The 15,634-nt window shown below is 36.6% G+C and overlaps 1 pseudogene; it reads left to right on the plus strand.

The window, feature by feature from the left end:
• Window positions 1–440: 440 nt before the first annotated feature.
• Window positions 441–621, plus strand: LOC138806624 (U6 spliceosomal RNA; annotated as a pseudogene).
• Window positions 622–15,634: the final 15,013 nt, after the last annotated feature.

Raw genomic sequence — 15,634 nt, forward strand, 5'->3', positions numbered from 1 at the left:
CTAGTCAAAGATTTAAAACAAGAATGTGATTAAGGAAGTAGTTACATGTATATCATTCATAGAAAGTATTTTATAGGGCACTTATTACAGGTATGTTGAGGGTTTTTTTGTTTTTGTTTTTGTTTTTTTGCTGGTCCCGGAACTTGAACTCAGTCAGGTAATGGGCCCTGTACCTGAGCCTCTTTGTGATCAAGGCTAGCGCTCTCTACCACTTTGAGCCACAGTTCCACTTCCAGTTTTTGAGTAGTTAATTGGAGATAGAATCTCATGTGGACTTTTCTGCCAGGGTTGGCTTTGAACCATGATTCTCAGATCTCAGCCTCCTGAGTAGCTAGGATTATAGGCATGAGCCACTTGTGCCCAGCAAGATACTGTAATAGTTTAAAGTTTGACTTCCCAATGAAGAGGAGAAGGGGAGAAAAATGCAGTCAAGAATGTAGAATATATATTCTAAAAACAATCAGGAAAAATGAGAGAAGGGATGAGTTGGGAGGAGATGGTGAGAATGTTGAAAGGAGTGGCATGGATCAAGATACACTGCAGTGCTCGCTTAGGCAGCACATATTAGCATGGCCCCTGCTCAAGGATGACACGCAAATTCATGAAGTGTTCCATATTTTTACACCCTGAAATCATTACAGGAAGGAATAGGAGAAACCCTGGGTCTCCTTGGCACAGGCCAAAATTTTCTTAATAAAGACCCAGAAACATAGCAAATGAAAGAAAGGTTGGACAAATGGGATTGCATGAAGGTGCAGAGCTTTTGCATGGCAACAGACACAGCTAGCAAGATCAATAGAAAGCCCACAGATTGGGAGAAGATCTTCACCAGCCATACAATGACAAAGGTCTCATATCTAAAATATCCCTGGAACTCAAAAAATTAAATCCCCCAACAACAAATCCCCCAAAAAACAACTACCCAATAAATAAGTGGGCTAAAAACTTAAAGAGAGACTTCTCTGAAGAGGAAAAAATAAGAATGGCCAATAGATACACGAAGAAATGCTCATCCTTTCTAGCCATAAAAGAAATGCAAATCAAAACAACATTGAGATTCCACCTCATCCCAGTCAGAATGGCTATAATCAAGAACTCTAATATCAACAGATGTTGGAGGGGATGTGGCCAAAAGAGAACCCTACTGCATTGCTGGTGGGAGTGTAAACTTGTTCAAACTCTTTGGAAAGCAGTATAAAGGTTCCTCAAAAGACTCCACATAAAGCTCCCACTGATCACAAACAAGGCCATACTAAGGCTACCAGCACAACTATGTTTATTGCAGCACTATTTACCATAGCTAAGCTATGGAACCAACCCACAACCCAGATGCTCCTCAGTAGATGAATGGATCAAGAAAATGTGGTATGTATGTATATATGTATATATATATATATATCACATATATATTCATATATATATATATATATATATGTGAATTCTATGCCTCCATCAGAAAGAATGACATTGCCCCATTTGTTAGGAAATGGAAAGAATTGGAAAAAATTATATTAAATGAAGTAAGCCAGGCTGAAAGAAACAGGTACCATGGTTTCCCTTATTTGCAATAACTAGTACATGTGTAGGACAAGCAGAAAATGCCAAAAACTATGTACATATGACCATATAAAATGATGTTAAGTGAAATGAACCTCAGGTTAGGGACACAATTATCTTTTTACTTCTATTGTTTCTAATGTATTTATAATGTACCATGTGATTTTTTTTGTTTCTTTGTATGTTCCTCCCCCATGGTATAACCTTTGTTTTCACTTTATCTGATGTTAGTGCCTTCCATCTTGTGTATACACTTCTCTAATTTGGGGAGGGGAAGGGAAAAACCAAAATAGTTAAATAAGGATACAGGTTGACCCATTGTAACAATGATATGTACAAAACATTATGTTGAAAATGAACTTTACAACTTTGGCATGGGGGAGCAGTTGTAGTTGTGGAAGTGGGAGGGAGGGATGGTGGGGGAAAACAAAGGGGGAGGCCACAATGGTCAATAAGAAATGTACTCATTACCTTGCTCATCTAACTAACCCCCTCTGTACAGCATTTTCAATAAAAAAGTAAAAAAAAAGATGCACTGTATTCATAAAGTACTTTGTTGAATGGCAACTGCTTTGTGCATCTACTTTAAGATAAAATATTGCCCATGGTAGCAAATATCAGAGAAAAAATTAGTGACACTTCTTTTGGGTTTAAAATTCTTGGGCACAGAAAGATAAGATATAGTCATTGGATTGACAGAAAACAACTGGAAGATATGACAAAATCCTTTTTTCCTCTACATGCAAAATCAATAATCCATCTTATTATGTCATTCATATGTCTTCTGCTGTTCTTAAATTTTGTTCTAAAATGCCATCACATATTAATTGGATACTTGAACTGATATTAATATTGTATAATGTTTGCTTTTATGTATCAAAATATGAGGTTTTTGTTCATTAACAGGGTTGTATATATTTTCTCCCGATTGCGGTTTGTTCCAGTTAATTATTTTATAGAAGGAAAAAAAAATTTATTTTTCTTTTTAATTTTTTTTCTTTTTTAAGCTTTAGAACGTTGTACTGGGGGGTGGCAGTGTAAGATGTTCACATAATGGTCCATTGCTTGTTGGTCAGTCACCCTTTCCACTATTCTCTGCATCCCAATTTTTCATTTTGATGAAGTCTAATTTACCAGGCTATTTCCTTCACCATACATTTTATTTGTGACCTACTAAGTTATGCTCAAGATTTTCTTGCATGTTTCCTCCAAGACTGTTACTCTTTTAGTCATCACATTTAGCTCTGATTCATTTTTACTTAATTTAAAAATATTTTATGAGATACAGGTTAAAATAATTTTTATTGTTCAGATTTAATTTTTGCAGCACTATTTGTTGCATAGGATAACGTTTCCTCAAATGCCTCAGCACCTTTCTTGAAACTTTCTGAACCTTTATTTGCGAGTTTATAACTTAATGAATGTTTAGTTGCAGTGATTTATGTCTATCTTCATATGTGAATAGCAAATTCTTGATTTCAATATCTTTAGAAGAAGTCTTAAAATAGGCCTCTGTTAATTTTCCAAATTGTTCCTGTTTTTCAAAATTGCTTTGCATTCTTTTATTCATAAATTAAGTTTAGAATAGTTGATTTTCTGCAAAAAGTCCTATAGTCAGATAATTTAAGATCATATTTAAATTTTTAGTCAATATTGGCAAAATTGCTACATTAACAATATTGATTCTTCTAATTAATTAGTATTTCATACAGTTATCCAACTATGTTGCTTAGTTTTTTCTCTATGATAATTTTTAGTTTTCATTGAATACCTCTCACATATTCTTCATTATATTCAGCCTTATGCATTTTATATTCTCCATGTTATTGTACATGGAATTTATTTAAATTTTTTTATTTCTTTGCAGTGAGTATTCTGATCTTGCAGGCTGTGATGCTCCCTAGTAGACTTATCAGGATATATTTGGATTTTCAAGCAAACAATTATAAGATCAGTTAGTAAAGAAAACTTTAATTCCTTTCCAGGCTATGCATTCCTTATTCTTTTGTTTTATTATTACACAGACTTATGAGGTTTAATAACAAATGTTCTTATTTTAATATTAAGTGTATCCAGTCTTACACCACAAAGAATGTTAGCTTCAGGCCATTGACAAGTATTGACTGTGGAAGAGGTTTTCTTCTTTACCTAGTTTTCTGGGAGTTTATCATGAATGGATCGACATTTTTTTCTGTGTCTATTTAATTTCTTTTTATATGATCACATATTTTCTCCTGTATACTCTATTATCCTAGTAAATTAATGTACATTCATTGAAGGTAGTCATACTTGTAATGTATTATTTCTTTTCATTGTGCCTGATTCAATTGACTAATATTGTTACACAATTTTTATGTAGAACACAAAGTGTGTAGGCCTTTTTGGTGTTGTACCTCAAGTCTGCTAACATCTTCCTTTATTTCTTCTCTGTGTCTCATGTCTTCTTTGTTGGCCTATTTTCTGCTTTTACTGATTTCTTTATTTAACTTATCTCAGTCTGCTTTGGAGCTAGCTGGATAATATTTAACTTCAAATATTATAATTTTGCCTGTATAGGAACCATTGAATTGTTTCATAAAATTTTTTGTTGCCATGTATTTTCACTAAATAGATGCAGAGTTTTCTTTAATTCTTAACATATAGTAATTCAGTTCTTTACTTAACAAACTCTCTATATGACTATTGACTGGCTCCTCTCTATCAGCCACTTCCAGTGTCCCACATGTTTGTACTTAGTATCATATTCCATATATAGTGATTCAGGAATTAATTTTGTTCTTTAAACAATTCTCTTTTTGAATTAATAAACTTGCCTGAAAGCAAAATGCCTAATTCATTTCTCTGCAAGGTATTACATGTAATGTGCCCACACTATTTAGCTTTCTGGCTGCTGCGTTCTGTGTATGTTGTTGAAAACTCAGTCAACAATTTAGACAGAGTTCATACTCAGAGATCATTTTTCACCTCTATGGTACCCTTTCTTTCTTTTTTTTTATTGTAAAAATACCATACAGAGGGGTAACAATTACATAGGCAAGGTAATGAGTACATTTCTTATCAAGCATTGTAGCCTACTCCTTTGTTTCCTTTTCCCATCCCTTCCCCCCCACAAAGTTGTAAAGTTTGTTTTTCCACATAACGACTTGTACGTCTCATTGTTACAATGGGTCCACCCGTATCCCTATTTAAAGGATTTGTTTTTGCCCTTCCCCTCCACAAATTATACCAACATCAAATGCAGGGTAAGCAGAGGCCTTTTCTACCAGAGTTTCACTACTAAAGTTCTGATTGCTCTCCTACCTGTAGTTTCTGATCTCTCTTACCTCAAGCCTTCAAGGCTACCACATTTTCAAGCCAGACTGAATGATGATTTAAATATATGGATGCTGGCTTAAATTTTCATGACTCTTGAGACACATATTAAAAAGCAAATTCACACAATGATCCTGGGTGAAGCTAAGAAATATGTTGAATAGTATTCAGCTTTGCTGCTACTGGAATTAGCTAACAAAAAGGATCTGAAAGAGTCCTGAATTATTTCACTTATTAAATCAGAAATAGGAGTAAGATAAACTCAAGGACACTGCACCAGAGGCTGGGTACACAGGCTCAGATAAAAGATGTTCTTATTTTTGATAAGTTCTGTCACTTGTCAACTGTTCCCAGGCCAAGCTATAGTAATCTTACTGAGTCTCACTTTCCTCCTTGTAAACATGAAGTGTCATGATCCCCTCATGGGATCACTAAAAAACTAAATGAAACAATGTCTCTAAAATGCTTTACTTAGGACCCAGCAGACCATAAATATTCTGTAAGTAAGCCAATGTTTTATATTTGGCTTTAGGTTTAGAGAAAAAATATTATATTTACTTTTCCAAATAAGCTTTTTAAAAACCACGAGCAGAAGATACGATCTTACTTATGTGTTTCACAAGGAAGAAATTAAATCTGGTAAAGCTCTTGTTTTAAAGCAACATTGTCCAATTGCTATAGTGTCACCTATGAAGTTCAGTAATTCTTAAGTATCCCCACATACTACAAAGAATGTAGGATCCAAAGAAATCCATACTTAATTTCTTTATTCTTGTGAGTTTTGTACATGAGTCACTGTGAGAATATAGAATTCAATAAAAGAAGGTTGGAGAGTCAGCCTCATAGTGTCTGTTTAGATAACATCAACTTCACAAGTATAATGTTATTTTGAATAGTGAAAAACAATTTACTGAAAATGAAGAAAAATGTAAATGACTCCTATAAAAAATTAAATTAATGTTAGGTACTAGGACACAGATGTTTTTTGTGCCATACCTATACAACCATGTCATTAAATTCAAATCTCTAATTAGCAGACATCTGCTTCTTATTCAATTTTGAAATGATTCATTGAAATCACTTACAAAACAAGCACACTTGCGAAGGAAAAAAAACTGTTCTTGACCTTTTCTCTTCTATTTTCTACTTTATTATTAATATTATTTTAAATTGACTGGCTGAGTGACTCAATGATTTAGAATTAAGACATCTCTGACACCCCCAAAGCCTGCCTGTCTTATTTCTTAGTTTTAATCGCATCAACAAAAGATTTTACAATAATTTTTTTAAAAATAAGTAACATTTAGTCATGAAAAGCTGTCGAATCTGGTGCAAAGTTGTCTAATTAATTTTAGAAGGGAAGCAGATGAGTTAATTTTAGACTTGTTCTATTGGTCAGCTTCTGCTTATTAAAAAATTTTAACATTTCAGTGTAACTAGGCAAATGCTATCTGTTAGAGATACGTCTGTTTTCTGGTAGACAAAAAGCTTGTGGCACAGTAAAATAACAGAGTTCATTGATTTCTAATTCTGGTACCAACTTTGTAACTTCGGTGGTTAGCTTCTCTGCATCCTAGGTAGATTGGTCATATGGTAATGTTAAGAGGAGCACTGGGGGCTAGAATAAAGAGGGTCATAAGTACTGAAGATATGTTCCACCATAACACAATGATCACAATAGCTTTTTAATTAGTGTGTTAAATTAGATAAGCAAGAAGCCATTAACCCTGAAGTGGTCTGCCTACATTGAGTTCATAGATAAAATAATGCATGCAGCCTGACAGTATTTTTTAAAAGCCCTTAAAAGTAACTTGAGAATATAATAATAATAAAATAATATAATAGTAATACAGTAGAGTTTTAGCCAACCAGTAATGAGCATGTAGAACTAGAGAATGCAAATGCCTAGCTGTAACCAATTAAGTGATTTCTCTATTAATGTATTTGGCCTATACAACCTCACTGCTCCCATTGAAAACAGAGTTTTCTAAACCATTCCAGGTTCTGAATGCTGCCCAACTCATGAGTTGTTCTTTGCTCAAAGAAACTCAGCTAGATTGAATTTGTGTAAAGCTTTTCTTTTAATAAGTTATAAAAGTTTATTACATTTATGAATAGCCTCTCAGGGCTTTAGAATGTTCTTCCTGCATGTTGGAGATTTCCATTTTAGCCAGCTCTCTTGATGTGGTAGAATTCAGGAAACTTGAATTCTTAGGCTTATATTTAAAGATGATTTAAGTGTCAGAAACTCATCAAGATGCAGAGTGTTGAGTTGTCAGGGACAGGGGTAGCTGATTAAAACAACAAGTCAAAAGTAAATGTAACTGGCAAGCCTTCCATCATTTACTGTGGTAGTATGGACAAAAGGCTAAACCAGAAAGTGTTTTGTATTCCTTCATTACTTCCAGTGGAAGGGCACCACAAGTGAGTCAGCTCAGGCAAGGGGTTCATCCAACTGTTGAGATAAAACTGACTCCTAAACAAAAAGTCTTAGGGATACAGGTGGACCCATTGCACCAATGAGATGTACAAGTCATTATGTCGAAAAACGAACTTTACAACTGTAGGCGGGGAGGATCGGGTGGGGGGGCAGGAGGGGTATGGGAAGTGATGAGAAGGGGAAACAAAGAGGAGGCAACAATGCTTGATAAGAATTGTGCTCGTTATCTTGCCAGGTACAGTATTCTCACAATAAAAAAAAAAAAGTCTGTGAAGGTGAATGGAGTTTAAGGAGCAGAAGAATGAGAGAAGAGAATAAAAGATAGGAGCAGGAAGGTAGTGAGTACTGATTCAAAGATGAGAGAGGTCTTCAAGGTTCCATCAAGCTCACCCTTACAATCTTGGGAGGTTTTATTAGTAGCATACTAGACAAGCCTCTCTGGACAACTCAGGTAAAGAGGCCTCTGAAATAAACCCCTGTGCTGAGAACACAGATGGCTGAGCATTACCAGCTAGCCAGGCCTCAATCCTGGACTGCAACTCCCTCTAGAGATAGAGATCCCCTTTTGGTTGTTTGTTCACAAATCTGAACTAGCAAAGGTCAGCTTTCCCCAAGGAAGTCTCCTAGAGAGAGTGTTTGATACTGTCTGTAATTGGGCCTGAATGATCTCACCTAGGACTTTGGCCTGGAGCTGGACTCTTCACTGGATTTTCTCTGTCGGCTTTTGCTTGTAAACTTGAACAGAGTGGAGATTATCTCACTTAGGTTAGAGGTGGAGGAATATTTTTCCTTTGCAGCACTTAAGGAAGCAGCCTTCTGACTGGATGAGTCAAAGGTGATTCCTGTCGTCTGCAGAAGCAATGGAGACTGATTGTTGCGTGATGAAAGCAGCATCCTGACTTGAGCACACTGCAATGTGACCGGGTCCAGTTCTCCATTGCTTAACTTCAAAGCTTACGTCTTTGAGCTGCTCTATACTAAAGAAAACCATAGACATCCTCAGTACTTCTACTAAAGGAAAGGACATACTAATCTAGAATAAATTCTTTATGCAACTCCTCTTGGCAAATGTAAACATGCAGAAAATGGTTATTCTGAATAGATACTGGCTCAGATGGGAAGGTGTCTTTTTATCATACTTAGAAAAATGTTTTATTTATAAATTTATAGAATGGGATTACACAATATGTGTTGTGTTCAAGACTTCATAAAGCACCAATACCCTTCTAAATAATTTCAATTAATGATACCACAGCAAAGTTGTGAATATACTTCCGTTTTCTTACAGTTATTAATAAATTTCCTGCCTCAAAGTTAAACACGGAATAATGTAATAAATGTAAACTCAGCAAACTCAGGAAATGGTGTATCGTTTGCCTTACAAGTTTCTCATTGTGCTTTAGCTCTTGCCTGAATATTATGATTACTTCATAGTTTTAGAGATACACATTGAAGAATGACAAAAAGTAAACTTAGAAGTAAAGCAATGAAGTATTTTTTCTCATATATTTTCCCAAAGAGTGCTCAAGATAAAATATATTAACATGATGTCAAAAACAGATTTCCAAAACTGGAGACATTTAAGTAACCATATACTTGCTGGAAAAACAAACATTAAGGATATAGGCTGAATTTATATTAACATTTCCAATATTAGTAGTAAGTAGTAATAAATGCTTAAGAAATCTAATAAAAGCTCTTTCAATTGATCTTGGAATGAATTCTTTAAAATAAATGCAGTTTGTCATCTGAGCAGAAAAATAAACACTCTAAAATTTGAGTGATTTTTTATTGATGTTACTTTCCAGTGACCCCCAAAATATATATTTCCAAACCTATGGATATATATATACATATATGCATGTATACATATGCATGTATGTGTATTTATGTATATGTTTGGAGATTAATTTCTTCCATTACTTCCAGTGTGATTTTCACTCTTTTACAGTCTCCTAAAAGGAGACAATTGCTGTAAATTCATGTGTTAGCGTATTTTAATGGACCAGCCTCTCAGAAACGAGTCAAGAACGGTTCAAGGGAGAAGATTTGGGTATCATTCCTCTGAAAGTTTTTGTTTATGGAATTTGTAATGGGTTCTAACTGTGCATGGAATTACCACTTCTTCCTCCTACTTTATTAAGCCCCCAGTCACACCTTGGAACTGGTCCAATGCAGAAAGCTTCATCATATAGACATAGTCATCATTTACATGAAAGCTTGCAATAAAAATGAAAAAAACATAAAAATAAGGAGGATGGGAAGGGATTGGAAGGGGAAACAAAGGAGGAGGCTACAATGCTTGATAAGAAATGTACTCATTATCTTGCCCATGTAATTGTAACCCCTCTGTACAGTATTTTCACAATAAAAAAAGAAATGTAAAAAAAAGAAAGACCATTATTTGTATGCAGTGTACTGTGCTGCCACATGATATGTATATGTGTATATATTTATATTTACATGCATAGTTCAAATTATTTTCTTATTCCTCAGCTTTGAAATTCTGCAAATTTTGAAGGGTTTTGTGATCAGAGTCACAGTTTTTCAGTCTTGTTGATAAATTCAAGTGGATGTGGTAAATATTTTTTAAAAATTGACAAAATATGGAATTACTAAAATAATATCAAAATATATAATATGATAGATGAAAGATGGCTATTATTTTGGATTATCGGAGTGAGTCCAATTTAACTAAGCAAGGTCTGAAGCATGCTGACTCTGTCTCTCTGCTGAATCAAAGATGAGACAGAGGAGCCAACATGGCTGGCTTTGAAGGTGGGGAAGAGGAGCTCTGCATCAAGGAGAATGGCAACTTCTAAGAATGCTGAAAATTGGAAGGAAATTGATTCTTTTCCCAGACATCTAGCAGCAATTTCAGTCCTGTAAATTCCTTGATTTTTGTCCATTAAAATTCATGTCAGACTTCTAACCAACAGAACCTATAACTTTACATGTTTCTAAGCTACTAAATTGGTTGCAATTTGCTGTGGTGGCAATAAAATAGCCATAGAGAATTTGTCACCTGGACGAAAGGTGTTACTGTAGCAAATACCTTAAAATGTGGAAGTGCTTTGAAACTGGGCAGTGAGTTGAGGATACGATGGTATTGGGAAACACAGACAACAGACACATGCTTGTCAATGTTGATATTAAAGACAGCCAGGGAGGACTCCAAAAGGAGGTGAGATAATCTTAGTAAGTTTAGAGACTATGGTGGGGGTAACAATGTTCAATAAATATACTCACTCAAGTTCCGGGAAGATGGCAGAGGAGAAGCTGGAATCTGAACAAGCTCTCGCATAGAAAGCAGTTTTAGAGGTCCAGTGAACAGTCCTAAGCCAGAGAATCACACCAAGTGTGCCATCACAGGACAGAGAGCTAGTCAAGAGAGGGGAAGCCAAGGAGACACATCTGAGCGCCTGCCAGCAGCTGCCGCTGGGGCGGCAGAGTCACGGCGGCGACCACCTCTGCGGGGTCATACCTGAGACACAGAGAGTCCGGGACGAAGGAGCCAGACACAGTGGACAAGCGGATTCTACTCAACACCAACAAGAACCGACAAGGAGCGAACATCTTCATCCTGCTGTTTGCAGACCAGAGACGACCCAGGATCCAAGACTCGGCGTGAGTACAAGCCCAACGTCCTCACTCCTTCTCAGGGAGCAGAGGAGGGAAGGCCACCCCTCCCCCCCCAGCACCGGTGATCTCCATCTTGGATACTGACAAAGCTTGGAGGAGCTGCTAGCTCCAGCTCAGGCCTTGGAATAAAACCAGTCATTTAGCAGGTCACAAGAACTTAACCGCGAAGTGACCTGCCAGACTCAGCTCCATCCAGGGAAAAGTCACCCAGCTCAGGTGCCAGCCATTGGAGTGGCTTGCCTCACTGGGTAACCAGAGCCAGAGGCTGCCCCTCCCTCTAGCAGCCACCACAATCAATTGAAAAACAGAAACCCTGAGAATGGCTCCAGGCTGGGCGCTGTGAGCTTTATCACAAAATAGCCCCAGGGAAAAGCTATTGTTTGTTGAAAGGCCTCAACACTACCCAGAACCTAGCCTCATCACCACATCCCCCTCTTTTGTGATTCTCAAAGCAGATCACCCTCCCAGAAAACTAACCTGGGAGGGGGATCTCAAAATCTTGGGTAAAGCAGAGCATTTTTCTGCCTCTTCCAACAAACCGACTTAAGAAACCAATCAAGCCACAGGACCTCAAGCTGACCAGAGACTCCAACAAGAGACTGGTTACAGACAAAAGGGAGATACAGGATTCTTCCCACCCCTCCCCCCCAAAAAAAATCAAAAGACTTTTTTTTCTTTTTTTTCTTCTTCTTCTTTTAATTTTTTTGTTTGTTTTTTTTGTTTTTTGTTACCTTATATATATATAAATTTTTTTTCTCTTCCAAAACTTTTATTAATCTTTAATTTTTGCCTCTTCTGAAAAAATAATTGTTTTCCAGTAACTTTTTTTCTCCTCTTATAATATTTATTTTAGGAATATGTGAATGAGCGTTTTCCTTTCTTTTCTTGTCTTCTTTCTCTTTTTCTTTCTTTCTTAATTATCTTTTTGTTTTTTGTCTAGCTCTACTGAACTTCTGATCTTTTCTTCTCCCTTTCCCATCCTTAAAGTTTTTCACATCTCCTCTATGTCCCTCCCTTTCTCTGAACATATTCACATTCCTCTCTAAATAGACGGTCTTTTAATCTCTATAATAACATTAACTTTTACGTTTCTATTTTTTTTTCTGGTCTCTTTTCATTCCCCTTTCCGTCTCTTCTTTTTCTCTCTCTCTCTACTTGCATTCTACCCAACCCATTTCTTGCATTGTGATTAGGACATAGTTAACTCTCCCTGTGCCTCCCCACACCAATCTATTCCTATTTTTTATCCACATCTCTCCCTAATCCTAATAATTTCTGGTTTTCCAAATTCTTTTCTGCGGTTTGAAGTCCTTTAACATATAGTTGTTTGATGTTGAATAGATGTATCTGTTGAACTAGATTGTATCTGTAGACTATTGACTGTACAAATGCAAACTTTGGTTGATGGTTGCCTTAAGACAGTGTTCTAGCACAAAACTGGTGCTATCTTCATCTCAAATGGGCAGAGTAAGCCAGAAAAACACAAGAAAAATGGCAAATTCGGGTATCTCAATTCCCAATCTTGATAATCAGGGATTAGAACAGATAAAGAATAATCCAGAGGAGAGTTCCCAAATAGCTCTACAATCACTACTAGCAAACATAATAAATGAGAAGTTTGACAATGTACAAAGGACTCTGTATGAGCGTGATAGGGAGAGAGAGGAGGCATCCCAGAAGTTTATATAGGAATATCATAAGCGTGAGGAAGCTACTCAAAAACTGATACAGGATTTGTGTGAACAACTTGAGAATACTCAAAGAGAAAGGGAGGAATGGCGTGAGCAGGCTGAGAACACTCAAAGAGAACTGCAGGAATCCCACGAACAGGAAGAAAGAGAACTGCAGGAATCCCACAGACGGGAGGAAGCTAATCAAAGAGTAATTCAGGAATTGAGAGACCAGGTAGAGAATACACAAAGATCACTAAAGGCATTCATGGAATCCATTAACAAAGAGCTGAAGGAAGTCAGGGAGACCACAAAGGGAATGCTGAATGGAACCCAACAGAAGGAATGGGAGTCCAAAGAAACCATAACCAATCAACTAAGTGATTTGAGAACAAACACTGAACACCAAATTAAGGAAGTAAAGAAATTCATACAAGACCTAAAACAAAGCTTCAACAAAGAACTTGAAGCCATCAAAGCTGACCAATTAGAAGGAAAAGAGATAAAAAAACAAAGTAGAGAGTCTTGACAGCAGGTTAGACCATGCAGAAGATCGAATCTCAGGGATGGAAGACAGCCTAGATATTATAGAGAAAGAACATACAACCATCCAAGACAAGTCCAAGAAATATGATAGATCTATCCAACACCTGGAAGACACCATCAGAAGGCCCAATCTAAGGATAATGGGTGTAGAGGAGCACCTAGAAACAGAAGTTAATGGTCTAGGAAATTTGTTTAACAGGATCCTAGCAGAGAACTTCCCAAACATACAAAAAGATAGGCCTATTCAGATACAAGAAGCTTTTAGAACCCCAAATATACCAGACCAGAATAGGACATCCCACCGTCACATTATAATCCACACAGGATCAACCCAGACCAAGGAAAAGATCCTTAAAGCTGTCAAGGAGAAAAGGTTAATCACCTATAAAGGGAAACCAATTAGAATCACCTCAGATTTCTCAGCAGAGACAATCAAAGCAAGAAGAGCCTGGAATGACGTATGCCATGCCCTAAAAACAAACAACTATCAACCAAGAATACTGTACCCAGCTAAACTCTCCTTCATAACTGAAGGCCAAATAAAAACCTTCCATAGCAAAGAAAAATTGAAACAATACATCTCCACCAAACCAGCCCTACAAAAGATACTTAAAGATGTCCTACACATAGAAAACCAACAAGAACTCAACAAAGGCCAAGAAACTGCACCCAAACTGAGAATCCAAGAACCTTAGGAAGAACCCAGTTTTCATAGCCCCCAAGAAGGTGGATAACATGGCAGGAACTCCCAAATACCTCTCAGTCCTATCTCTTAATGTTAACAGACTGAACTCTCCAATTAAGCGACATAGACTGTCTAGTTGGATTAAAAAACAAGTCCCTTCTATCTGCTGCCTGCAGGAGTCACATCTTGTCCGTAAAAACAAACACATTTTCAATGTTAAAGGCTGGAACAAAATCTACCAAGCAAACGGCCCTCATAAACAGGCAGGAGTTGCAATCCTAATATCAGATAAAATAGACTTCAAATTAAAACTCGTGAGAAGAGATAAAGAAGGTCGCTACATACTAATTAAAGGATCTCTCCTTCAGGAGGATATTACAATTCTAAATATCTATTCACCAAACAATGGAGCACCCAAATTTATCAAAGAAACACTACTTTCCCTCAAATCCCATATAGATCCAAAGACATTAATTGTTGGGGATTTTAACACACCACTCTCCCCACTAGATAGATCAACTCGGCAAAAACTCAACAGAGAAACCGCAGATCTAAACAGCTTCATAGATCAACTAGACTTAACAGACATTTACCGAATATTTCACCCAGCAGCATCAGAATACACGTTCTTCTCAGCAGCACATGGAACGTTTTCTAAAATAGACCACATTTTAGGCCACAAAGCAAACTTGTCTAAATTCAGAAACATTGAAGTTATACCTTGCATTCTCTCTGACCACAAGGGAATAAAATTAGAACTCAACACCAAAAGCCACCAAAGAAAGTCCGGTGTCACATGGAGGCTGAACAACACACTGCTGAATCATGAGTAGGTCATGGAAGAGATTAGAAAGGAAATTCAAATGTTCATGCTATTCAACAAAAATGAACACACAAATTACCAGCTCCTCTGGGACACAGCAAAGGCAGTACTCAGAGGCAAGTTTATAGCTCTGAGCTCCTACATCAACAAATTGGAGAGATCTGAAACTAACAATTTAATGACACATCTAAACTTCCTTGAAAAAGAACAGCAAGATAAACCCCAATCCAGTAGATGGAAAGAAATGATCAAAATTAAATCAGAATTAAATGAATTAGAATCCAAAAAAACTATAGAAAGAATCAACAAAACAAAGAGTTGGTTCTTGGAAAAACTTAACAAAATTGACAGACCCTTAGCAAACCTTATCAGTAAAAGGAGAGAACACACCCAAATTAATAAACTCAGAGATGAGAATGGAAACATCACCATGGAAACAACGAAGATTCAGAACATTATAAGGGAGTACTTCTCAAAACTTTATGCTAACAAGTTTGAGAACTTGACAGAAATGGACCTTTTCCTAGCAAATATTGACATGCCAAAACTAAACCAAGATGAGTTAAACCAGCTTAACAGGCCCATATCAAGCATTGAAATAGAAACAGCAATAAGAGACCTCCCAGCTAAGAAAAGTCCAGGACCAGATGGTTTTACATCGGAATTTTACAAGGCCTTCAAAGCAGAGATCACACCAATACTCCTCCAACTCTTCAATGAAGTTGAAGAGAAAGCTCACTACCGAACACATTCTATGAAGCCATCATAACCCTCATCCCAAAACCAGGCACGGACTCATCAAAGAAAGAGAACTATAGACCCATTTCTTTGATGAACATTGATGCAAAACTTCTCAACAAAATTTTGGACAATCGACTTCAAAAAATCATACACCATGATCAAACAGGATTCATTTCAGGGATGCAAAGCTGGTTCAATATATGCAAATCAATTAATAT

This window comes from Dipodomys merriami, unplaced genomic scaffold, assembly GCF_024711535.1.
Source record: "Dipodomys merriami isolate MVZ:Mamm:240054 unplaced genomic scaffold, mDipMer1.0.p SCAF_10, whole genome shotgun sequence".
NCBI lineage: Eukaryota > Metazoa > Chordata > Mammalia > Rodentia > Heteromyidae > Dipodomys > Dipodomys merriami.